The 24,816-nt window shown below is 37.2% G+C and overlaps 1 long non-coding RNA gene across 1 annotated transcript in view; it reads left to right on the top strand.

Annotated features, from left to right (window-relative positions):
* The window catches only part of LOC127410423 (uncharacterized), a 33,456-nt gene extending 8,925 nt beyond the window's left edge, over nucleotides 1–24,531 (top strand). The window contains exons 3-4 of the long non-coding RNA XR_007892121.1: nucleotides 24,224–24,289; nucleotides 24,416–24,531. This is a non-coding gene — a long non-coding RNA (uncharacterized LOC127410423). The remainder of the gene's footprint in view (nucleotides 1–24,223; nucleotides 24,290–24,415) is intronic.
* The last annotated feature ends 285 nt before the right edge of the window (nucleotides 24,532–24,816 follow it).

Below are 24,816 nucleotides of genomic sequence, written 5' to 3' on the forward strand. Positions count from 1 at the left end.
ATGATAATTAATATTCTATTGAATTTGACAATTGATGGTTATCTTTGATTGTTGATTTAAAGGAATAAGAAGCTAACACTGATTCCAATCAATGTTCTATTGATTTTAATAATTAATAATTATCTTTGATAATTATTAATTATTGCTAATAACCAAACCCCTCTCCTGAACGTAGCACACAACACAGGCGAGTTTCAAACAGGTGAGTAGATATGCAGTAAACTCAGGTTTCACAAAGTCATTTATCTTGCACGTCTGGAGCAGATCGTTGACAAACAGATGAGGTTAACACAGGTGAGTAGGTATGCCGTAATCTCAGAATTCTCTGAGTCACTTATCTTGTATCCGGAACAGATCGTTGACAATCAGGTAAGTAATAAAAAGAAAAGCAGTATTCCACCCCGGCAGAGCGAAAGGGAAGTCTAAGGTACCTACAACAAGGCCAGGCACTGACTGAGTGTGAGTGTGGGGTTAAAGTGCAAGTCCAAACCAGATGGTAATGAGCTGCAGGTGTGCGTGATTAACACTCAGGCGAGTGAGAGCGGGTGATTGACGGTGAGGGAGAGCCCAGTGCACTCGTGACAATTACAGTATTTATAAAAAAATAAAGTTACATTAATTTTTGACTGAAAGAGTAATTAAGAAATTGTATACAATGAGAAATTGTGCAAAATTATAGACCGATAACAGTATTGTACATGGAACAAATGAGTTATAAGAAAAAATGAAAATATGAAATAATATAAAAGGGAAATGGGAGATATGTCAAAGAGTAGTGCAAATGGACATTATTAACAATTATTTAATACAATTTTATACTAAATAATAAAAAATAAAATATTAATAGGGCAAAATAAAATAATGAAATAAAATAAAAGAATGTACAAAATAAATATAATAGAGTCCAATAACAGTATTTTGAATGGAATAAATGAGGAGTATTAACACATAATATGAAGAAGAAGAAGAAGAAGAAGAAGAAGAAGAAGAAGAAGAAGAAGAAGAAGAATATAGCAGCAAGCAGCGAAGATGGGCCCAAGCACAACTGGTCCATTTCCACCTGGTGACTTTCAGAAAACAATGCAAGGTGGACACATGCATTTGACATTATTCTAAACAATTTTGAAGTAATTTGAGAAAATATAAGAGGACTATTTTAAAGTCTGTTGTGAGAGCCACACTTCCTGCTGCCAGGTGGTGGCGCTATGACCATGACCCAATATAGTAAAATCCATGTGATTAGCCCACAAGACTAAACATACATCTCAATTTTGATCTAAATCACACATTGCACACAGAAGATATAAGGGACTTACTGTTTCCTATTTTTTGCCATTAATTTAATGCCTCACCATAGCAACACCATTCCATATATCAAACATCTGTTCGCAACTTAGCATCTACAATGTCTTGGCATGATGTTGCACAAATTTGGTGCCAGTCACATGAATCCCCTAGGAGGAGTATTTAAAAGTGCAGAGCCTGCGATTTTCATAAAATCCAAAATGGCCGACTTCCTGTTGGGCGAGCTAATGACAGTAAATATGAAAGTTGTTCGGCTTGATGAGAACAATATATGTGCCAAGTTTGGTGACTCTAGGTGAAAATGGGGGTGCTACAGAGACCCCGTTACATGCCTATTTTAAAGGGGGCACTACAGAGCCCCCTCTACATGCCCATGTGTGAACATTCACCCAGTCCTAATGGCCGACGACTCTGATGCGTGTGCAAAATTTCATGAAATTTTAAGCATGCCAAGTGCCTCAAAAACACCCAAATAAAGGAATAATAACAATTAATGCATTGCCATGGCAACAGTATTTGAGATATCAAATATCCCTTTACAAATTTACATCAGCAGTGTCTGGACATTATTCTAAAGAATTTTGAAGCAATTCAGGTAAACAAAAGAGGGATGTTTCAAAGTCTGTTAAAAGTGCCACACTTCCTTATGCCAGTTGGTGGCACTATGACTGTGACCCACAATAGCACATCAATGTGATCAGCCCGCAAGGCCAAACATTTGGCTCAATTTTGATGCACGCAGAAGATATGAAACACTTCCTTTTTCCCATTTTTTTAGTTTAATTTATCGCGTCGCCATGGCAACATAGATATATCAAAAATCTGTTTGCAATTTAGGATCGTCAATGTCTTGGCATGATGTCACCCACATTTGGTACCTGTAACATGAAATCCCTAGGAGGAGGATTTCAAATTCCAGAGCATGCATTTTTCAAACATTCCAAAATGGCAGACTTCCTGTTGGGCGGAGCTTATGACTGTCAGCACGAAAGTTGTCCGGCTTGATGATATCTATACGTGTACAAAGTTTGTTGTTGGTAGCTCAAAAGGGATGTGCTACAGAGCCCCCCGAACATGCCCATCTTCTAGGTGGCCCTACAGAGCCCCCGCTGCATGACCCCCGCTTGCAACTTTGTCCACCCCTAATGGCCGATGACTCTGATGTGTGTGCAAACTTTCAAGAGATTTCACGCATGCTAAGTACCCCAAAAGTACCGAAAACCTTGAAAAGAAAAAGAAGAATCCTTAGAAGAACAATAGGTCTTCCTATTTTCAGAGCTTGGGCCATAATAATCCTTAGAAGAACAATAGGGTCTCCCAACTTCTAGTGCTTGGGCCCTAAAAATAAAACTCTGGGAGAGAGGAATGAGAAATTGTTCAAAATATGTAAAATAAAGTAAGAGTAGTGAAAATGGTTATTATTAACAATTATTAAATCATATTTAATTCTAAAGAATAAAATATCAATAGGGAGAAACAAAATAAAATAATATTCTATCACATAAGTGCACAAGGCAAATCACTCTTTCTCTCTCTCTTTCATTTTGAATGTGATGGTAATTTTTCCGCTTGCCCTTCATTTCCAGCCCTGCTCCCCATGCCCACTTAACTGTTTTTCTCACCCCTCTCTCTCTCTCTCTCTCTCTCTCTCTCTCTCTCTCTCTCTCTCTCTCTCTCTCTCTCTCTCTGCCCCCTTGCACTCCTTGGCAAATGACGAGGCATCAGCTGATTTCTGCAGAGGAAGGGATTTGGTGTTCCATGAAGTCTATTTAAAAGTGCCAATGCATTGCTTTCTATCTCTCTCTTTCTCCCCCATCTCTCTGACTTTCTACCCTCTCTTTTCTGCTACATTTATAATATTGTGGTTTTTTTTTTTGCAGACTTTCTTACCGGGGCCATGTTTTTACAGTCCTTTTAATCGGTCTTTATCTCTGCCCTGCTGCAAATGGAAAAAATCTCACAAACTCCAACTTACCAGCTATTTATGTCCCAATCTGAGCTATAAAAAGACAGAAAAAGAAACTATCCTTGTGGGTATTCATAGAAAAATTCCTCATTTAGCAGATTTTATACATTTTTTACATGTCTAAAAACACACATATAAACATACAAACCATACAGGGGTGTGTTTCCTGTACAACTATGTAACTCACTGCTCCTCCACCAAAGTATGATGCATCACTGGAGAAATTAACAAGCTTGTCACAACTGCTTTTCAAAACCATAGTAACTATGTCACACATCCATCGTTTGAACCACGCAGGTTCAACAATAAAGAGCTGTCGTTAATGACGTTACACGTGGGAGAAGTAATAATTTCTGTGGATATTAAATTATAATTATAAGCTCATTTACATGTACTCCAGAAAGCTGTTTAATGCGAGAAAGCTGCTGAAGACACAAAAGCGGTGTGCACTGTGTAATGCAACAGATGATTGCGCTGCAATAGTGGGTTTTCCCTTTACCTAAGACTTCGGGATTCCCCCAATGCACTTGAGCACTTACACAAATCCACACTCTTCAAACACATAAGCTGTGTTCTCCAACAGAAACCGTGTGTATTATAAGCGCTTTCCCTTAATAGCCTTTTATCTCTTAAACGGTTGCATTCGTGTTTACACTACGATTCAGATCAGGGTAAGCAGTTTTTTTAAGTGCATGTAAATATTGTCAAAGTCTTAACAGAATGAATGATATATATGGAATAAAAGATAGAGAAGCCTCAGTAAAGTAAATTATGTCCACACATCAAACTAACAATGAACTATGCTTCTAACCACAGGTGAAGAGCTGTAGGTTCAGTAAACACCAAATCGTTGAATTATGTTGGTAACGATGGAACTTGCGACCATAGTTGGCTAACAATGCCTTTGGGAAACGCACCCCAGACCAATCAATGTATTCTGTATTATTACAAAGCTCTCTGGAATACTTGATGCTGATTGGTCAATTGTAGAATTCTACAGTCAGATATTTTTGTGTAATGACTTCTAAACTGTTTATTTTGACCAATGTCCAATATTGTTTTAGTTTCAAGTTTGTTGTAGCACTCTGTGGTCTCTTTTATTCTCACATAATAAAATAATTTATTAATGACTCAAACCGATATTTTATGTGCATTTCTTTACTTATTTGGTAAGCAGGACCGTATTAATGCACAGGCTTAACGGGGCTTAAGCCCCAGGGCCCTTGGCTGCAGGGGGGGCCTGAACTCCCACTGTACATCATCCCTTACATATTTCTCTAAAGACTTATTTAATATGCAAGGAAAATAATGCATATTTGAAAAAATTGTGGGTACCATGCCATGTATCCCAGCAAGCCCATGCTCAAAACCTCAAAAGGATTCTGTAAATCTAAAAGACATATGTACAATACCATGACTTTGGATGTTGTACAACTTTACAAACACTGATGCATTAAGAAGGACTGATCTTCTGTCTAAAATGCTTTAAATCCAAACTGCAGATTTGATCTCTCTTTTTTGGCTTCTTTTTAAAGTTGTTCTTGGTTTCTAAACAGTAGAACATCATAGGTTTAAACTGTGGTTCAGTAAGGCTTTTATTTTGACAAACCATGTGTGAGTGATGATTACAAAATAGTCCAAATACCAGAGAGAGAATCCATCTTCTCTTTCCTTTAGTCTCTGATGCTAAAAGGAACATGAATGTGAAAGTACATATGTAATTCACTGAAACATAAACCTCTAGCAGGCCAACCTTCTCACTGTTAGTAGGCTTTCAGTACAGCTCTGAAAACCAGGGATTGGATGCCACCAGCACAATTCCTCACGTTTTCTTTTACACACAAGCCCCTCTGGAGATTGAGGTCACTTGTTGGTCTAGAACTATTTCCTCTTTCAGTGTCAACTTCATCCATAGGAGAGCTCCTCGCCGTGAGATAGAAAAGTAGGCCAGTGTTAAAGAGGATATCTGGCATGGCCATAAAAAGATGGAACGGCAGTGAGAGAGAGAGGAAAAGACAGATAGAGAGAATGCCAGAGACTTCTAAATAGAGAAAGACAGAAGACAGAGGAAAAGAGTATATCTAAATGAACTTTTAGAGCTTTTCTTGTCATATATCATAAATTCCACATCATGGCATGAAATGAAATATTATCTGTTGGTTTTTGCCAGTATGTGCATCTTAATTGTATAACACAGATTTGAAAAATGTCCATTTATCCAAGGCCAATGTTTGGACTCTTGGACAATCTAAAAGAACAGCATACAGTTTGATATAGTACTGAGTGCCATTTTAATTAATATCTGTAAGTTTACAACTCTTTACAATAAGGTTGTCTACCATAACACAATAGTTAACATGGATTAACAACGATCAATATGTTTGTAGAATTTATTAATCTTGGTTAATGATCATTTCTATAATCATTTTATGATCATTTCTACATATACTGTAGTCTAATACATATTTAACTTTGAAAGTTTTATATTAAATTTATTTATTTATTTATTTTAACTACAACTTTACTAAAAGTAAAATACTTATAAATTAACTTTAACTAAATAAATAAATGCTGTAAAAAAATATTGTTCATTGTTATTTCATGATACTTAATGCATTAACCCTTAAACGCATACCTCTGTGCCCGGTTGCATAAAACACCTTAAGTTTTTCCCTTAAGTATAACACTCCACCCCGCTCACCTTTCTGAACAGCACTGTGGCAGCAGTGGCATTATTCAGGTTCCTGGGCTCTACCATCTCACAGAACCTGAAGTGGGAGACCCACATTGACTGATACAGTTCTACTTAGCAGTCATTGAGTCTGTCCTCTGCACTTCAGTAACTGTCTGGTTTTGTTCAGCTATGAAATCAGACATCAGAAGACTACAAAGGACAGTTCAGACTGCTGAGTGGATTATTGGTTGTCCCCTGCCCCCCCTTCAAGAACTGTACACTTCCAGAGTGAGGAAAACGGCTGTCCAAAAATCACTAGACCCCACTCACCCAGCCCACTACCTCTTTGAACTGTTGCCTTCTGGCCAGCGCTACAGAGCACTGAGCACCAGAACCATCAGGCACAAGAAATTTTTTTTTCCCTCAGGCCATTCATCTCATGAACAGTTAAAACTGCCCCATTGAGCTTAGTCTATTTATATTTATCCAACATATCCTACCTCTTCTGCCATTACATTCCCTTGCACTATATGAATATAACAGATTTGTATTTGTACACACACACACACACAAATATATATATATATATATATATATATATATATATATATATATATATATATATATATATATATATATATATATGTCTTATTGTGTATTTTCTATTCACTTTTTATTTTTATTCTATTTTTTTATTATTATCTCTGTCTTGTTGTTGTATTGTTTGTGCACTGGAAGCTTCTGTCCCCAGACAAATTTCTTGTATGTGTAAGCATACTTGCCAATAAAGCTCATACTGATTCTGAACACTTAAAGTGTGATTTTCTATTACCTAAGGAAATTACATGAGGGTGTTGCATATAATCCCTTAGTGTCATGCCCTCCTCAGCCTCTGCTCCTCCAAACTCCTCTCACTCTCCCTTTGTCTAGTCTTGTTTGGACCTGCTTTTACTGTGTTCAGCACTTCCTTGAATCCTGGTTGAGCGTTATTTACCAGTTGGTCATCGTTTGACTTTGTTACCTGGAATCCTGATTTTTAATCTGTGGTTTTTCCTTGTTTTTCTCTGTTTCTTCCTGAGTTGTGCAATGAACTGCATCTGGGTTAAACTCCTCGTCTAGGCTTTGTAACACTTAGACTTATCTTAGCTAAGGGGAACTGTTAAGGAATTTGCTAGTGAGTCAGATTTTTCCGTAATAAAATTCTGCTGTTACCATGGATACAACATGTCCCTACCTACTTTCAGAAGATCGGAAATGTCCTGACCAACATTTGGGCAATTTTACCACATAGAATATACTTTAACTTATACTATTTAATTTAAATGACTAAACTTTCTCAGGATTATTATTAATGTGTAAATAATTGTCTGACCTCTTCTGAAGTGGCAAATGCATGAGGGGAGTGTTGTCACATGACAACTGTTCCTTTTCTCAGCACTTTTCAGGCTGCACCAGTCACAGTCGTTTGTGATTACTGCATAAAGATGTTTTCAAACTAATTTCTGGAGGAAACACGGGCAGATTTCCATTTGTATGATGTACAATCCTCGAAATTAATAGATTCAAACACGAGTTAAAATCTTTCCTGTGTGTGTAAAAAAACCATCCTGAGAATTAATGAAGGACTCCGCTTTTATGTGGTAAGCACCCTCCTGAGGAGCACACCTTTGAATTTGAATGACTGTGCCAGGTAAGGGGTGCATGGTGGTGCAAGATGTTTAGATGCTTGTATAACTGTGCAGAGAACTGATTGCCATCCTAAATCAAGAATATTAGTGGCGGTCAGAAAGACTGTGAGATATATATATATATATATAGCCTATATAGTACATATTCGCAATATATCGCAAATGAACTTGCGGCATGATTTTAATACATCTGTTTATAAAGCTGCAGAGAGTAGAAAATACTAGGCACACTTCTGTGTGTGTGTTCCTATTAGACCACCCTCCAGCTTGTTTTTGATTTCTCATATTGAGTGACGGTCATATATGTACTCCTGCAATATTTTTTCTATCACTGAAAAAATCGCCTTGACCTACTGTACTCTTCAATTTGTTCTATAAACTAAGCCAACTCTTAACGTACACTTAAGGTGAAGTTTTCCCAACCTTAAGGTTTACTTAGAAAAATGGTACTTAAGGGGCTTTATGCAACACTTAATGTGTTTTAAGGGCGTTCTTTAAAAAAAAAAAAAAAAAAAAAATACTTAAGGGAAACCGAAAGGGATTATGACGTTTTACTTATAAAACCCCTTAAAGGACACTTAACGGTTATTTTCTGAAACTCCCTTAAATTTAAGGGAAACATTTACATATACATATATATATATATATATACAGGGTTGGGGAGTAATGGAATACATGTAACGGGAATACGTATTTAAAATACTAAATATAAGTAACTGTATTCCACTACAGTTACAATTTAAATCATTGATATTTAGAATACAGTTACATTCAAAAAATATTTTGATTACTGAAGAGATTTCTTTGCATTTTATTGTCATTTGTTTCATTTAATATTTAGTCCTTTCAGATGGAAAACATTTATACATATAAATGATGCGATCCAAAGTGCATTTGAACAGCGGTGAAACACTTTCTTATGATGTGTTACATTCATACGAGCAGACAGAGAAGTAAGTTTGAAGTAAGTTTGGAGCAGAAGAAATAGAAATAAACATTGTGTAAATTGTCATGTGAATATTTAGCTTTATGCTAAGCAAAAATGCTATTTCTAGCCATTTTTCATAACCTGTTACCAGACACTAACATATATTTTTATCAAGAAAATCCACATTAGAACATTAATTCTTTATTCTCTAGTAAGACCTTTGATATTAGGGCAAAAATCTTATTCTTGATCAGAATTTTTGTATTGTTTTTCTGTAAAAATATCTAAAAATCCTTTAATTTTCCAATTTGTTTTCTTGTTTTAGAAGCAACACTGGATAAGATATTTAGGATTGTTTCAGGGAATGTATTTTAATTTTTTTTATTTTATTTTTTTGTCTTACTGTACAGGCAGATTTTTTAAAGTCAAAACAAGTGAAAAAATCTACCAGTGCTGAAGAAGTAATCCAAAGTATTTAGAAAACATTACTGATCTTGATAATCTAATGAAATACATTACAAATTAAATTTTACAGCATGTATTCTGTAATCTGTAGTGGAATACATTTCAAAAGTAACCCTCCCAACCCTGTATGTTAATATACATATATATATATATATATATATATATATATATATATATATATATATATATATATATATATATATATATATAAGACCTGAATATGTAAGAGTGGATGGTGAAATTCCCATGCATTTAAGGAATAGTTCACTCAAAAAGTTACATTCTGTGATCATTTACTCAACCTTGTGTTGTTCCAAACCTGTATGACTTTTTGTTCTGTTGTGGAACTCAAAAGTTAATTTAAGGAAAAATGACAGCCTTAGTCACCATTTACATTCATTGTATGAAAAAAGGATGCAATGAAAGTGCATGGTGTCTAAGGCTGTCAGAAAAAAGTCATTGATTTGGACTAACATGAAGTTGAGTAAATGAGTAAAAAATAATTTTTGGTTGACTATTGCTTTAAATAATAACATATAAAACCTTATTGTAATTTGTTACCCAGCCATAGCGGTTTATTGCCAATTGTGTGTTTGAGAGTGCTGCTAATTGTGCGTGAGAGTGTGTGTATTTGTGATGATGTAAAGTTCTTATCAGCTGGAGAGAGGGGTGACCAGGTGCATTTCCTCCTGGACTCTGGATTCTGATGCCACAAAAGCTTCTTTGTCCAAGCCTGTTCCCTGACTTTGCACTAAAGCAGTGATTCAGTTGGGCTTCTTCCCCTCTCCAACCTGGTCCTTCTTTTCTCTCTTCCTGCTCCAGAGAGACCAATTAGAGACAATGTAAGTAGGTTAGACTGCCCATTAACTGAGGGCATTGTTAAGCACAATGCCAAAAGGATTGTACGCTAACAATAAAACCCATAAGCCGGTACTAGAGTGTCACTAACATTGTTGGGCTAAACCAAGAGAGCCATTTTGTTCCTATGTGTGAGTGTGTGTGTGCTGGATCACAGACTGCACAGACAAGTTCCTTGTCACTTAAATAGAATCTCTGTGTTCCAATTTTCTATCCTATCTCTTTATCCCTTTCTGTTCCTGGACATCTCCATCTCTCACCCACTGACCCATACACATACAAACACACAGAGTCAGTCCTGATAATGATGGGAAAAGGATGATGTAACGCCCCCAGCCGAGGGGTTTAGAGTGAGATGAGGTCACTTTTAAAAGGCAAACTCTTGTGGGCCCATCTGGGGGTCTTGACCTGTGACCTTGGGGGGTCATGGGGTTCGCCCACTATTGAGGGAAATTAATTTTGATAACCACTTGCTTTTGCTTTTACAGCACATTTACACAATTATGCAAACATACAGTCCTCTGAATAACATGTTATTTCTGTTTTTAATGCATTTTGTGTTTTATTTTACATAGATGTCTGTTTTGTACATGGTATATTATTTGTACTGGGTTTGTCATGGTGTTTTGTTTATTGACAGTGTAAAATGTGCCTAAAATGGGTAATGTTTGCTGGCAACATCACATATTTTCAGCTATGTTTATTAATGAAAATGTATAATGATTAAAAAAAGCATACTACACTAAAAAGTGTTCCTGCATACACCAAGATTAAAAAGTCCATCAGAAGTGTAAATAAGAATGTTAACTTGGAATCCAACATCTAACTTTTATTTCACATGGCTATTTTGTACATACCATATTATTTGTAATAATGCCATATTATTTACCACAGTGTTTTGCTTATCAGGTAACACTTTACAATAAAGTTCCATTTGTTAACATTACTTAACTACATTAGTTAAAATGAACGTACAAGGATCAATACTTTCACAGCATTTATCAATCTTGGTTAATATTAAAATAAGTAAGGAATAATTGATGATGGACCATTGAATTATTGAAAAATAATGCCACCCGCAGCGGAGTTTTCAACAATTCAACGGGCCGGAGTCAATTATTCCGCTTATACCACAGGTTACCACACCTTAAGACATCGTTCGGGCTTTTATCTCAAGACATTTTCTGGTTTTCGTCCCTAAAACGCTCTTGTGAGTGGAACTATTTTCTTCCACTGCAGGTTCAGCGTTTTGTTTTGATGCAGCCCAAGCCTTCATTGCTAGTTCGAAAATGTCACTTTAGAACTAGCAACGGAGGCTTGCACTGCTAGTGAGTGAGTGTGTGTGTGTGTGTGTGTGTGTGAGTGTGTTTGTGTGTGTGTGTGCATGCCTGCGTGTCGTGCGTATGTGTCTCAGCACGTAAGTGTGAGACGAGAGCGAGAAAGAGGGAGCACAAGTGCGCTTTTCAACTGAAATTGAAATAAATTTAGGATATTATAGACATTGAGCACATTTACATGCACACCAATATGCTGATAACTCCCAAAAATCAGCTTATTTAAAAAAATCTGACGAAGCAAGAAAACCGTGTGTACATGAGATTGGAAATAATCACGTTATTATTTGCTTTTGACATCAAACCGTGAAGAGACATGCGCTCAATGCGTGCGCACATTGGATAAACCAGTGAGAACACAGGTAAAGGTGTTTACATGCCACGCAAAATCGGGATAATGGGCAACAATCTACCAGTGTCGATCAGTTTATTGTTACGCCATTTATGACCCACACCGATAAAGGAACACCGTTTATTGCATTTACATGACCACACGCGTTGTCGGCTTATTAAGCATAATTGGTGTAAGAATGTGCATGTAAAAGTTTGTCATTCTTATCCAGTTTACTTAGTCAATGTCCTTGTTTTAATTGGTTATCTTGCTGCGGTAGCCTGTACGGCCCTTTGAAATAACTGAAATAATTTGGTGATGTAATATGGAACTGTTATGCGGTCAAGACCTGGAACTACTTCATAGCTGTGCGTTTACTGAAAAATAATTGCACACCTTTGAATGTCTGTAAACCAGACCTGTGGTACATGTTAATTGTAGTTAATGCATAATGAACTAACAATGAACAATAGTATTAACATTAACCAAGATTAATAAATGCTGTTAAAATATATTGTTTATTGTTAGTTTGATACCTAATGCATAAACTAATGTTTACAAATAGAACCTTATTATAAAGTGTTACCTCTTATTGGCACCGTAAAATATGCAGAGCTAATCATATTCAGAGAAACTTTAAGGCTATATTATATTTTCAGCTATGTTGATTGTATACTGTATATTGATACATAAAAACAAAAACAAAACTGTCTTGCACTAAAAAGTGCATCACCAATACCTGTATCTCCTGTTTATAGGTTTAAAAAGTACATCAGAAATTGAATTAGAATGTTAACTTGAAATCCAATATATAATTTATCTTAATCCAAAGCTCTGTGCCGGATTATCCTGCTGACTGTTAAGAGTCTTCACTCTGTCCACTGGACAGTTCTGACCCTACTTAAGTGTTGGGGAATGGGTGGTTGCCCTTGACAACAGTCCTTTCAGCCCGTGACAATGCTGTTATCCCAAACGAACTTAAGGCTATTTATAAACCCACCTCATCTGTCTCTCATGCACCTCCTCTTTCTCTCTCTGTCATTTGTGCTCTTCCTCTCTTTCTTTCTCTCAATCTCTTTCCTCTCTCTTTCACTGGCTGATTAGCTAGTTTCTATGTCTTTTCCTCCTAACAAGTCATTGGAATCTGGGTCAGAACTCACAGCTGCTCTGGATCAAGAACTGGCATTGGACCAGCATTGGGGCCAATATTAGATTTTAATCAACTATACAGTAAATCAATAGTGACAAAACAATAATTGCAGTCATTAAGCCATAAATCCGTTGTTAAGATAACCACAAAGCAATCCAATAATGTAATTACAAATCTCCACAATAGACAGACTAACCATAACGTAATGAAACGTAAATCACACTACAAGCTTATAGTTACTGAACAGCCATAATTGGTCAAATATGTTCATATCGCATGTCCATGTGAAAATGTTTGCTATTCTTTGCAAAGCTGCATACGAACAATATAATGTTTGCTCCAAAATCTAGTGAGCTGCCTCGCTGCCTACATAGGCAGCATCCAAAGAGTCATAGATTCCCAAAAGTGACCAATTTGGATGCTCTAAATGACCGCAACTCTGTACACCACTCAAACTGTGCAAGGGAAATTCAATTCGCAATGGATTTCAATAGAGTTTGGCGTTAGCATTAGGGATGGGCATGAGTACTCAGACTTGGCAGCAATTTTCAAAATGAAAATGATGATTGATGGTGATCATGCATAATGTGACTTTTCACTTGATTCGAAATTCAGTGACATCTGACAACTAAACACAAACGTGTCAAAGAGGGAGCTTATTTTAAATTTTGAGATTGATTACGTTGTGATTTTGAGGGGTACATTGATTGTCAGAGACATCTCATAGCAACCAAACTGATATACGATGCTACAATGCTATCGTTACGATAATCAAAAGAGAGTGTAATTCACTGTGTTTTGAACACCTGTCTCTGCAAAACATTTGCTAAACACATTTTATTATCATTTAATACAAGAATGTTGGATATTATTGGATATTATTTAATAAAAGTGAATGTTTGTCACTGACTGTAAACCTTCCTGTCCTGGGCGCCGACATGTTTGTGTGACGTAACACACACCTGCATCTCTATGAAATGGGAGTTGAAGATTTCTGCATGAGTTTCCAAGTTAGAAGTCTGACATAAAGTGTCATTCCTTTGCACTTTCCCCAGCTAAAAGGTGGAAATTCCGACTCTCCGAGTTGAATGGAATGCTTCATGAATCATCACAGCAACAACAATTCGGAGCATCGCGGCTTTCCCCACAGGAGCGAACACTTGGGGACGGGGTGGATCTACTGGGGTGGCATGGAGTGGCAAATGCCACCCTAAGAAAAAGCATTACCACCCTATCTGCCACCCCAGCATAAGTATACAAATGTATTAAATATAAATGTAAGTATATCATCGTTGAGTTTGACATTGTATAGGGGTTTATTCATGTCAAACTGCCAAAACTCTCACTGAACGCACAAATGACTAAAGATCCATTGATTTATTACAGCAGCAACCAATCCCGTGATTGTTTACAGCAGCAGCCAATCACAGCATTGACCAATTGCCTACCTACTATTGTACAGCGTGTACAGTGTTTGGGCTCTCACGGGTTGATGAGCTTATTTCCTCAACAACAATGACCACGTGGACAAATACGTAGAAAAAAGAGGTAAAAGATGAATTTCTCAGTAGTTTACAATATTCACTGAATGATTATTAGATACATCGCTGACAGTTATGGGTTGAGACGGGTGAGACTTTTCCTCACCACTTTTTGAAATAGCTTTCGTCAGGTATGTGTATAATCCACAGGAAACATCTCCAGTTCTTGAGTTGGAGTTTCTATTTCATCTGTGTGTGTTTTGACTGGTGATCCGGCACTGAATGTGTTATGATAAGTGTTCATTGCGGCTGTTATCAGTGTCATTTAGCATCAGCAGTTTTGCCACAGCTCACGCTCTTTTCTGTGTCCCCCACTGTGATGGCCTTCTCGACCGTATTGCTTGTGTGTATGTAGTATGTGTGTGTGTTGTCTTTTTCTCTTACTCTCCCCCTCTCTCAATCGCTCTCTGGTGTGGGGTAACCAGGTGAGCTGACTGTTGATGGTGCGCACCTGTGCGCAGTGTGTTTCCTCACATAAATGGATTGTTTCAATGCTGGGTTGTGTGATGGGAGACGGTTGTTCATGAACTGTGTCATCTCGTTCACGGTTGCTCAGGCGCATTTCGGGCTCCTGCTGCTGGAGCGGAGAGTTTGTCGTTGTCGCTGTCTGAATTTCGGAGTTCGCTGTTCTTTCATATACAGAACTGTCGATAAATGTGTTTGTGTTTCCGCTACTCTCGTCTCCCCGCATCTTTTATTGCATTTTAATTTTAATATGTAACACCCATCCACTGATATACAGATGGAATCTTGTTTTATTAAAAAAAAAAAAAAAAAAAAAAAAAAAAAAAAATTATATTTGGGAGAATTTGAATCCAAAACCTCTAAAAACTAAATGCAAAAAGTTACCACTAGATCACTCAGTCATGTTCTTAGTCAAAGTGCTGATCTATATATTCATCTACTGATTAACAAAATTCCAAGACTGATAGTTGCAGATGTAAAAATGAAATGACCATATTATGTGAAATATTTATTTGGGTGCTTGAATCGGTCATTAAATATCTTCGCTTTCAAATTGATTATTCCAGCTGTCACAAAGCTGATAGGCCTACAGGATTTTATTAGCAGAATAACATGGGATATACATGCATTTTCCATCCGTGGGTACACTTAACAAAGGTGGTGATGTTTAGTCCAGATTGCTGGTACTATTCACCTTATTCAGCCCCGCCCCTTTTCCGCACTCTGCTCTTCCGAATTTTGTCATCTTTTTTTTTTTTCTCCCCAATTTGGAATGCCCAATTCCCAATGTGCTCTAAGTCCTCATGGTGGCATAGTGACTCAATCCGGGTGGCGGAGGACGAATCTAAGTTGCCTCCGCGTCTGAGACCGTCAACCCGTGGCTTGTTGAGCACGTTACTGCGGAGACATAGAACGTGTGGAGGCTTCACGGCATCCACCGCGGCATCCACACACAACTCACCACGTGCCCCACCGAGAGCGAACCACATTATAGCCACCACGAAGTGGTTACCCTGTGACTCTACCCTCCCTAGCAACCGGGCCAACTGGGTTGCTTAAGAGACCTGGCTGGAGTCACTCAGCATGCCCTGGATTAGAACTTGCGACTCCAGGGGTGGTAGTCAGTGTCTTTACTCGCTGAGTTACCCAGGCCCCCCCCCCCGAATTTTGTCATCTAACTTCCTGTTTGTATTGCAGCTACTAAGAAGTGTCGATCAAAATGGATTACGTGTGGGAGTACAGAAAGTATTTTTCAGCAAGAGTTAATGGTGTGAGTCTACAGCACCCCTTTACTGTGTGAAAATGATGGTGAGGTGTTTTTTCTGCCACTTAAATGTTCGTTTTTACAACACCCGTGGAGATAAATTGGACCTGGCAGATCAGAATCAGACAGCTATGACACACTGCACTTTTTCATAATACAAGCGTTTAATTGTTATACATGTAATTCTGCTTAATTTTTAGGTTTCAACTTGTTAATATTTTGTGTTAAAATGTGTAGTTGATATGAAATGAAACAGTGACAGCTCATATTACACATGCAAGTTGAACATTAAAGAAAATTAAAAAATTTAGAAGCTTAAATGTGATTAAAATGGTTGTAAATGGAATATAAAATAAAACATACACTTTCACATGTGTATGTATGTGTATAAATATAGTATCACCCCACCCCCCCTCCCGGTTTAATGCTCAAATCTGCTTACCTTAACTATAACGCAATGGGTGAATGACATGAGAAGATGGCCAGAGGTGTCATACAGAGATATTTTTAATGACTTTGTGTTGTCTCTTGGATTTTCATGAGCACAGAAGAATATCAGTATGTCCACAGTGTGACGGTAGGATCTTGTGTATTTATGAATGAAGTACTCTTGTTTTACTCTATAACTCTATAACCTGTAAATCAACTTTGCTAGCTAATTACACTTTGACATCAACACCATAGATATCTATATAGAACCACTAGAAGGGAAGTTCAGAGACAACATTTTTTAAGATGGCAGCACACTAGTTTCACTGGCATATAAGGTGAATATGTGAAGCATAGGAACATTTATAATTTGTTGATGTGTTTAATAGACAGTGTCTTGGTGCTTTGGAGAATAGAGAATTTTGTTACTTATTTTTTATTATGCAAAAAAAAATATATATATATATATATATATATATATATATATATATATATATATATATATATATTTTTTTTTTTTTTTTTTAATGTTGGCAAATCAGTATCAAAATGGTTACCATGTGGTACCTGTGGAAATGTAGTTGTATCACAAATTCATGGACATTTATAATTTGATAGTGACTCCAATTAATGAACTAGTACTTGTTGCAATGAAGCTTGGTACCTTAATCCATAAGAACTACGCATGGGCGCTTGCTTTAGTGTTGCCACCCCTCATAGTCGGCATACCACCCCATTGCCACCGCCTAAAAAATTGTCTAGATCCACCACTGCTTGGGGAGATAAACACACCAGGCATGTGGCAGTGGACTCAAAGCGCCGAAGCAATGCATATACAGCAGGTGAGTGTTTCAAACAGCTAGACAGAACGCAGCTAAATGGAATAGAATGCAGTGTCTTTAAAACTGAACTTCAACTTAACACGCATATTAAAAACACGATGGTTATGGTGTCTCCTGTTAAGCCAACAGCGATTTGAAAATAGACGGTTCAGACAGTCACTAAAAAAACTGGTGTGTGCTTACTAAGATTACTACAGTAACCTGAAGGAAGAACAGACAGACACGCTTTGTGCACATTCTTTCATTGAGTTGGGCAGCACACAAATAAAAATTTTATTTTAACTTTTCAATATTGAATGAAATATAAGATTCTGGGATTGCCTTCTCTGCGAAGGATACATGCGATGCTGTCTTAGAATTAGGTCAAAACAAGGAGGTTAGCATAATAAGGTTGCTTTATACTAAAACCTTGTCATCTGTGGACTCCTTGGCGTTTGAGAGCTCGATTACACTTGATCTGTGCATGTGTCAAGGAAGTTTAATTTATAGTGAAAAAGGAGTTACATTACATTTATGCTGCCTTTATGTGCTTTTTGGAGCTTGAAAGTTTTGGACCCTATTGACAAAAACACATCATATATCCTTAAAAAAAATCTTGTTTGTGTTCGGCGAAAGAAATAAAAAGTAATGCCAGTTTTAGATGGCATAAAGGTGAGTAAATGATGAGAGGATTAGCTTTTTTGGGTGAACTTTTCCTTAAACTTCATTCCAAAACCTAGTGAGCTGCAGACCTCGAAATAAATTTAAGGTGTGCTCCTGATGTGAAGGCTATTCCAGTATTGGGAGCAAAATGATGGTGCCTTCTAAGATACCTCGTACTGGCCAGTTTTTAAAGGTGCACTGAATAATTTAAAAAGTTTTACTTCTAAAGAAATGAATAGTAATTTTGAAACATATGTATAAAATAATGACCACTCATGTGAGATGAAGAGTTCAGTCATATCAGTAACTTTATAAGAGCTATTTTATTGTACATGGATCGGGGGCGCCTCATGGGGGCAGCCATCTTAGCATCACATGACCTGCTGAATACTACTCGCTTAATCTCAGTAACTGCCTGTTATTGGACAGTTTCATTCATGGATTTAATTAATCCTGTCTTACTGTGCAAAGTGAATTCCTACAATGGAACTGGTAACTGAAAACTACTGGTTGAATGATGCAGCATCCAGGCCACTAGCTGTCAGTGTAAGCCATACTTCAACATACTTCATAAAGTTACTGAGTCTACCTTTAAAGCAGTATAGCATGCCTCCTTTGTGAAATGAAAAATTCCAGGTGGTGGACAGATTTGTGAGAAATTCTGAATGAAATTTCAGTAAATATCCTAATATTAATTAATTCAATAAAAAGTTCAAAATATTAAAAAATTCACAATTTCACTTAACATTCGTCCCATCTGAAAACACACACACACACACACAAACACACACACACACACACACACACACACTATACAATAGAAACCTCAAAGAAATTCCAGTGGTTTTAATGGTTAGAATGGGAACTGGATTGACTTTGATGAAAACTAAAATGGTCCCTGTGGGTCTCTACTGGTAATGTGTCGGCTTCTATTGGTAGCATGTTATGTCTAGTGGATACCTTAAGGGACCAATACAGATCTGTAATGGAAACCAATACAAAACATTAAATCCTAATGGGATATGGCCCAAACACTACACTTGTAAAGGCCTATTTGTTGTGTTGTGTTTTATGCAGCAGCTGTGCTATTTGTTTTTTTATGAGTATAACTAGCTTAGCAACATGTGTTAAAGCCAAGCTCTACTAAAATAATTTGTTAAGACTTCCATGCACTTAGCGTGAGGAGCATTATTTGTGTAGTGTCTGGAGCTGCTGCTAATATAGAGCATTTCAAATCAGTCATTTATTTAGTTCAGTCAGTCAGGATGCTGTCTTAGAAGTCAGCTGCCTATGTAGACAGTATACCACTGAACTATTCCTCTCATTTGACACAGGTCAAACCACATACTGTATATTCACACTTTGTGTCTGAATTCTTCCTCACTGACCTGAAAATATTAGAATGAAATCCACCAATTTATCATACAGTGAACTACATTCTTAGCCAAAAGAAACCATATTGGAGGGTAAAAGCTGAGCGGAAGGAACAAATAAGTAAGGGGTAATATACAGTCAACGGGTCGTTATCGAAAAATAAATCCATTGAGGATGATACAAGGCAAGTTCTGACCATCCTGACCACCCTTTATTTTGAGAATGTGACCGTACATTATTATCCTGCGTATTACATGGCTACCTAGTGAATAAAAAAATGGATTTGACTTCAATTCATTTTATTATGTGAGAAGAAAGAGACTCTGGAGTGCTACAAGAGACATGCAACTAGTGTAGAAGATTGGTTGCCAGGGATAACAGTCAAATATACATTATAGTGTTCAAAATGTTTGAAATGCTGCAGTTGACCAATCAGATTTAAGTACAGTATTTGACAAAGCCGAAATAGACAGTGCCCAATAATTCCAAGTATTCCTCACTGCAGACTGTAGCACGATGATGTAGAGGATCTAATCCTCTGTGTAGTGGATTTTAGTGACATAGTGGATGTTTTAATGCATATGCGTTTTCACATTTAAATGTTTTTTGTCATTACTGTAGCCCACTTAAAGATCATGAATATATTTATTCATATAACACACACACACACACACACACACACACACACAGATGTGCTCCGTGTTCGGTTCTGTTTGCTGACGTGTGCTGAACTCCTGATTCACTTTAATCTCACTTTTGCATACTTTCAAACATGTTTGGCTGCTACATGTTAATAATAAACAAGTACAAACAATACACTCCATGGCAGGGGTATTTATTTTGTGGGTGAACAGGAATAACTAGGTCAACTAATTAACGAAATCCATGGTTTTACCATTTTTAAATGCTAAGCTGTATTAAACAAATGTGTCAGTGTAATACTTTAATATGAAGTAATATACTACTCATGTAACGCATAAAAAACAAAACATCCATACGTCACCAAAATCCACTACGCAGAGGATTAGATCCACTACGTCATCGTGCTACATTCTGCAGCGAGGACCCTCTCAATAATTCACTCTCTCAAACATACACACATGGACTCCCTCATTAAGTTTATTGTAGAATTGCTGATGTAATGAAAAGAATCTGCTGGCCTATTTTTGGCAGAGAAGTGAGTATGATTATCCTGTCCACCCCCACACACAGGTTCATTAAGTCTCTGAGTGACTGTGAATGTGTGTATTTCAATACACAGACAATACAGAGAGGGAATAAATCACGAAAATGCTCTGGGCATGTGCTTTACAGCACGTAGGCTACAGCTGAAAGGGAACGTGAGAGTGAGAGACATTCCTGTTTCTGAGTGAGGACAAGAGAAATTGCTGAGTTTATTGTCATGATATAGAGACAGGGTGCCGCAAAGGGAATGTTCTAAAAAATTAGGCATGTGCTTGTGCAGACTATTCGCTTTAAAGCTGCAGCCTTTGGGCATCTTAGCACACAAAGCCTCAGGTCAACATGAGGACCAAAGCCTCCTTAGACTCACTGAGAAGTAGAAGCTTTCTCATTTGAAGTGCACATATGTTTTTCCTCTGAAGAACTCTTTAGAGCATTTGTTTTTTCTTTCTTTTTTTAGTTATAATCTAATCCTCAGTGTCATAAGAACACTGAGTAAATAAAACCCTTATTTGCTCTGAGTGAGCACTGCTTCAGCTCATGGATGTCAAGTTTAAGGCATTCTAAAGCTGCCTTTTGACTGCTTCCTACAAATTACAAACAATAAACTGAAAGTCACTTGATTCTATCGAACCCCGGTCCATTTGCGTTCATCTTACATCATCACAAACACGCATGGAGAACACAACGCAACTCATCATACTTTTTTTTATTTTTTTATTTTGGTGCCATTACGCACAGTAGAGTGAACGACAACTGCATATATGTGCGCTTCATGGTGTAACTCAGATGTCCAGGGGAAGGCAGCTTGCTTCTGCTCGCAAACGGCGTTTTTTGATGAGACAGCTAATTGCAAGGAATTCATTTGTATCTTTGTTTACACTGCATGCTTACTCATGCTCGTGTCCAAGGTGGAGTTATCGCCACTGTCATCTCCTATTAAACCCTATATTTATTAGTCAAAACTAATGATGACTTCATCGGCTAAAACACATGCGCAGATTACTTTACTTCCAGAACGAGTGCGCACCCGAGTCCGAGTTGCTTTCACATTCATGCGAATCGCGCTACAGTTCCATTGCAACTGAACTCAGTCCACCTCCTACAGGAAGTCTGGGGTTCGGTACCGCAGTGAGCTCCCCGGTCCGCATGACAGCTTTCACATTACCAATTTTTCATGTGAACCGTGCTCTGTTCCGAACTAAACTGCCAGTGTGAAAGCACCCAGAGACTCTTCTAAATCTCAACATAAAGTATTAAACACAAACAAGTATCCCCCTTTATATTCATCTTGCACAAAACACATAAATTAATACTTAATTTTAACATTTACTCTGCATATCGAGTCCCATGCAAAGCATGCTGGGAAATGGAAATCCCCTGCCCAGTTTCATCAATGCTACATTAATGCAACAAAAAGTATTCATGTAGTCCCAACTCAAATTGATTAACTAAACTTCTATTTTAAACATTTAAATAGTTTGAATGCAATGAAATCAAGTTGTGACAAAATGTTCTAGAATTGTGTTGCTTGAATTCATTTTAATTAAGTAAATTGAACAAGTAATACAAATATTTTTTGAGTGTACACGGGATGTGATGTATTCCAATCAAAACTTTAAGACGGTGGCTAATGTTATTAACAAACATTAACAAAGATTAATAAATGCTGTAAAAATAACTTGTTAATTGTTTGTTCATGATACCCAAAGCATTATCTAATGTCAACAAATGGAACCTTATTGTAAAGTGTTATCTCAATTTTGATAATATTACAGAGATATCAGTAATTTTATAAAAATGGGTGAAATGTTTTTGACAGCAAAAAAATCTGCATAATTTTGTTTGGATGTTAACTGGCATTTATTATATTGTATTAAGCTGCCTATGGGCTTAGAGGTGACTCACAATCACACAATCTCACATTTTTACACACTGAGCAGCAGATTGGCCCAGTAAACAGTCTAGCAGTTTACTAGCATGTTGTGCTTTGGAAGTGGGTCTACATGGGATGCTGGTGTGCTGGCTTAAATATCTTAACCAGCAAAGACTTGGTCAACCAGCATCATCATAGACTATGCTGGTCAAAAAACAAGATCAGCTTCAAACTAGCACTAACACAAACATTTTGTTAATAAATGTGGCATACTTAAAATACAAACACTCAACCACGTAGGCCTACTCCGTGTACGCCATCAAACCCTGTCAATCCCACCTCATTCTAATAAACATTTTTGGTGACCCCTTCGGAACCACTTTATATCAGGTGTCTTTTACTACTATGTACTTAAGCACTTAATACAATGTACTTATTATGTACATGTATGTTGTTGCATTGCACTTACATTTAAAATACCTGTATTTAATTACATCCGTAGTTACGTACACTGTGAAACTTAGCCCTAACCCTAACCCAACACCAACTATTACCCAAAACCTTATCCCCAACCCTATCCCTACTCCTAAACCTACCTGTACAGTACCTCTACCTCAGTAGCAGCAAATGTGAATCTTGTGAGAATTTTGCAGAACAACATTACACAATAAATATATTGTTTTGTATGTATTTTAACATTAATACATAGTAGTTAAAGGCACCAAATATAAAGTGGAACTACCCCTTCTACCCCATCATCTTTGCTCATAAGCCCTCAGTTCTGCACACAGTTTTTAAGCCAATAACCTCAGTCGTAAATGCTATATGACAAATTACTCTGAAGCCGCAGGAAAATGACAGTGCTCGTTGGCTGATGGCACCACAAGAATGCACACACCAAGCCCTATAGCAACTATGTTGCGGTGCATGAGCCATGACATCAAAAGCAGCAGACGGGAAAAATATACATTCATGTTTTAAAATAAAACAAAAACAATTAATATTGGGCACTGGTAAAACATATACTATAATATTTGCAATATTAATATTTTCTAGATTAATATTTGTGATTTATATGATGCTTACAAAATATTATTTAGGCAGAATATACATTTACTTTTGAATGTCCATTAATGGAGAAAGATTTCCCCCCCACACAATGGTGTAGTTGTGGCCTCTACCAGCAGGGCCTAATTGCTACCCAAGCTAACAAGCCAAACCCTGACACCTTCGGACTGGACCAGCATGGAAATTCATGTAGCACAACAGATGCCAAAAATGTTTCACACAAACTAAAAGCTTCATTCAAAAATACTGAAGCATTTCAGGCACCAGATGACCTTTTGTACCAGTATACCACTATGTTGGACTGTGTTAGAAACAACAGAATCCCTCATCCAAAGTGCCATAGAGCATTTTCATATTTCACATGGTAACATTCACACACTTTTATGGCGTTTCTGCAATCTGCGGCCCATCTGAGAGGAGGTCTAAGAATGTGGCTCTGTCGTATTGCATGAGAGGTTCATGTTGTGTAAAAACTTAAACCCGATTTCCAGGAAAGAAGACATTCAGTCTTCATTTAGAAACCACTGCAATCTGCTATCCAGACACAAACACTTGACAATTTAATAGCAAAACATTGTTAGGCCTCTGTTCTGTCACAGAAGCATAACTTGTGCATTTGGACTCTATGTAATTATCACCCCTGAATGAATTGTCGCTGCTTATTTTAAGACAGAGAGCCTAGGGACATTGCTGTGTTCCAGAATGGAATTAAACATGTCAAGAGTGTTTAAGGAAGACATATGTCATTTAAAATGCTGACAGTCATTAAGCAAATATCTGTTTGTGTGATAAACTGATGACCCCCCTCCCCCTAAATGGCTGTTAACATCTTGGCAACAAGACAGGACACAATGGCACTTCAGCATCTTGCCCAGAACTCCTCTTTAATGGAACAAATTTAATGCAAGTAAGAGCCACTATTTATTCACTGCTAAATATTTGGGCCGAGATGTCTTTTTTAGAGTGGCTGTATATTGAGATTAGGCCAGCTTTTTATCCAGTGTGTGTTAAATTTCTTCTCTTTCTCTTTCAGTTCACCTTTTGACAGCAGGCTTTGTGTACAGACTGTGGGAAAGTTTCCTTTCCTGATGAGGTCATCCCTCAACCCCCGAGATCTGTTTCACTTACACACAAACACACAGGAAGGAGGTATACAACAAGGTCTTGGCTTTTCGTTTGTTTGTGTATGCAGCGTGCAAACATGTAATTATGATTAACTTTATTGTTGTATAGAAAATATAATTTTGCATTAAAATGCAGCATCAATCTGACAGCTTCACTGAGTATCTTTGTCTTGTTTTCCGGTAAATATATATTAAAGTCCTTAAAACAAGATAAATGCACTCAATAATTCTCAAAATTGCATAAGATTAAGGTTTGTTTTCAGATAATAAATCTTGAATAATCTTGGCACTGGTCAAATTTTTTTTTTTT

The sequence above is a fragment of the Myxocyprinus asiaticus genome, chromosome 19, assembly GCF_019703515.2.
Source record: "Myxocyprinus asiaticus isolate MX2 ecotype Aquarium Trade chromosome 19, UBuf_Myxa_2, whole genome shotgun sequence".
Classification (NCBI taxonomy): domain Eukaryota; kingdom Metazoa; phylum Chordata; class Actinopteri; order Cypriniformes; family Catostomidae; genus Myxocyprinus; species Myxocyprinus asiaticus.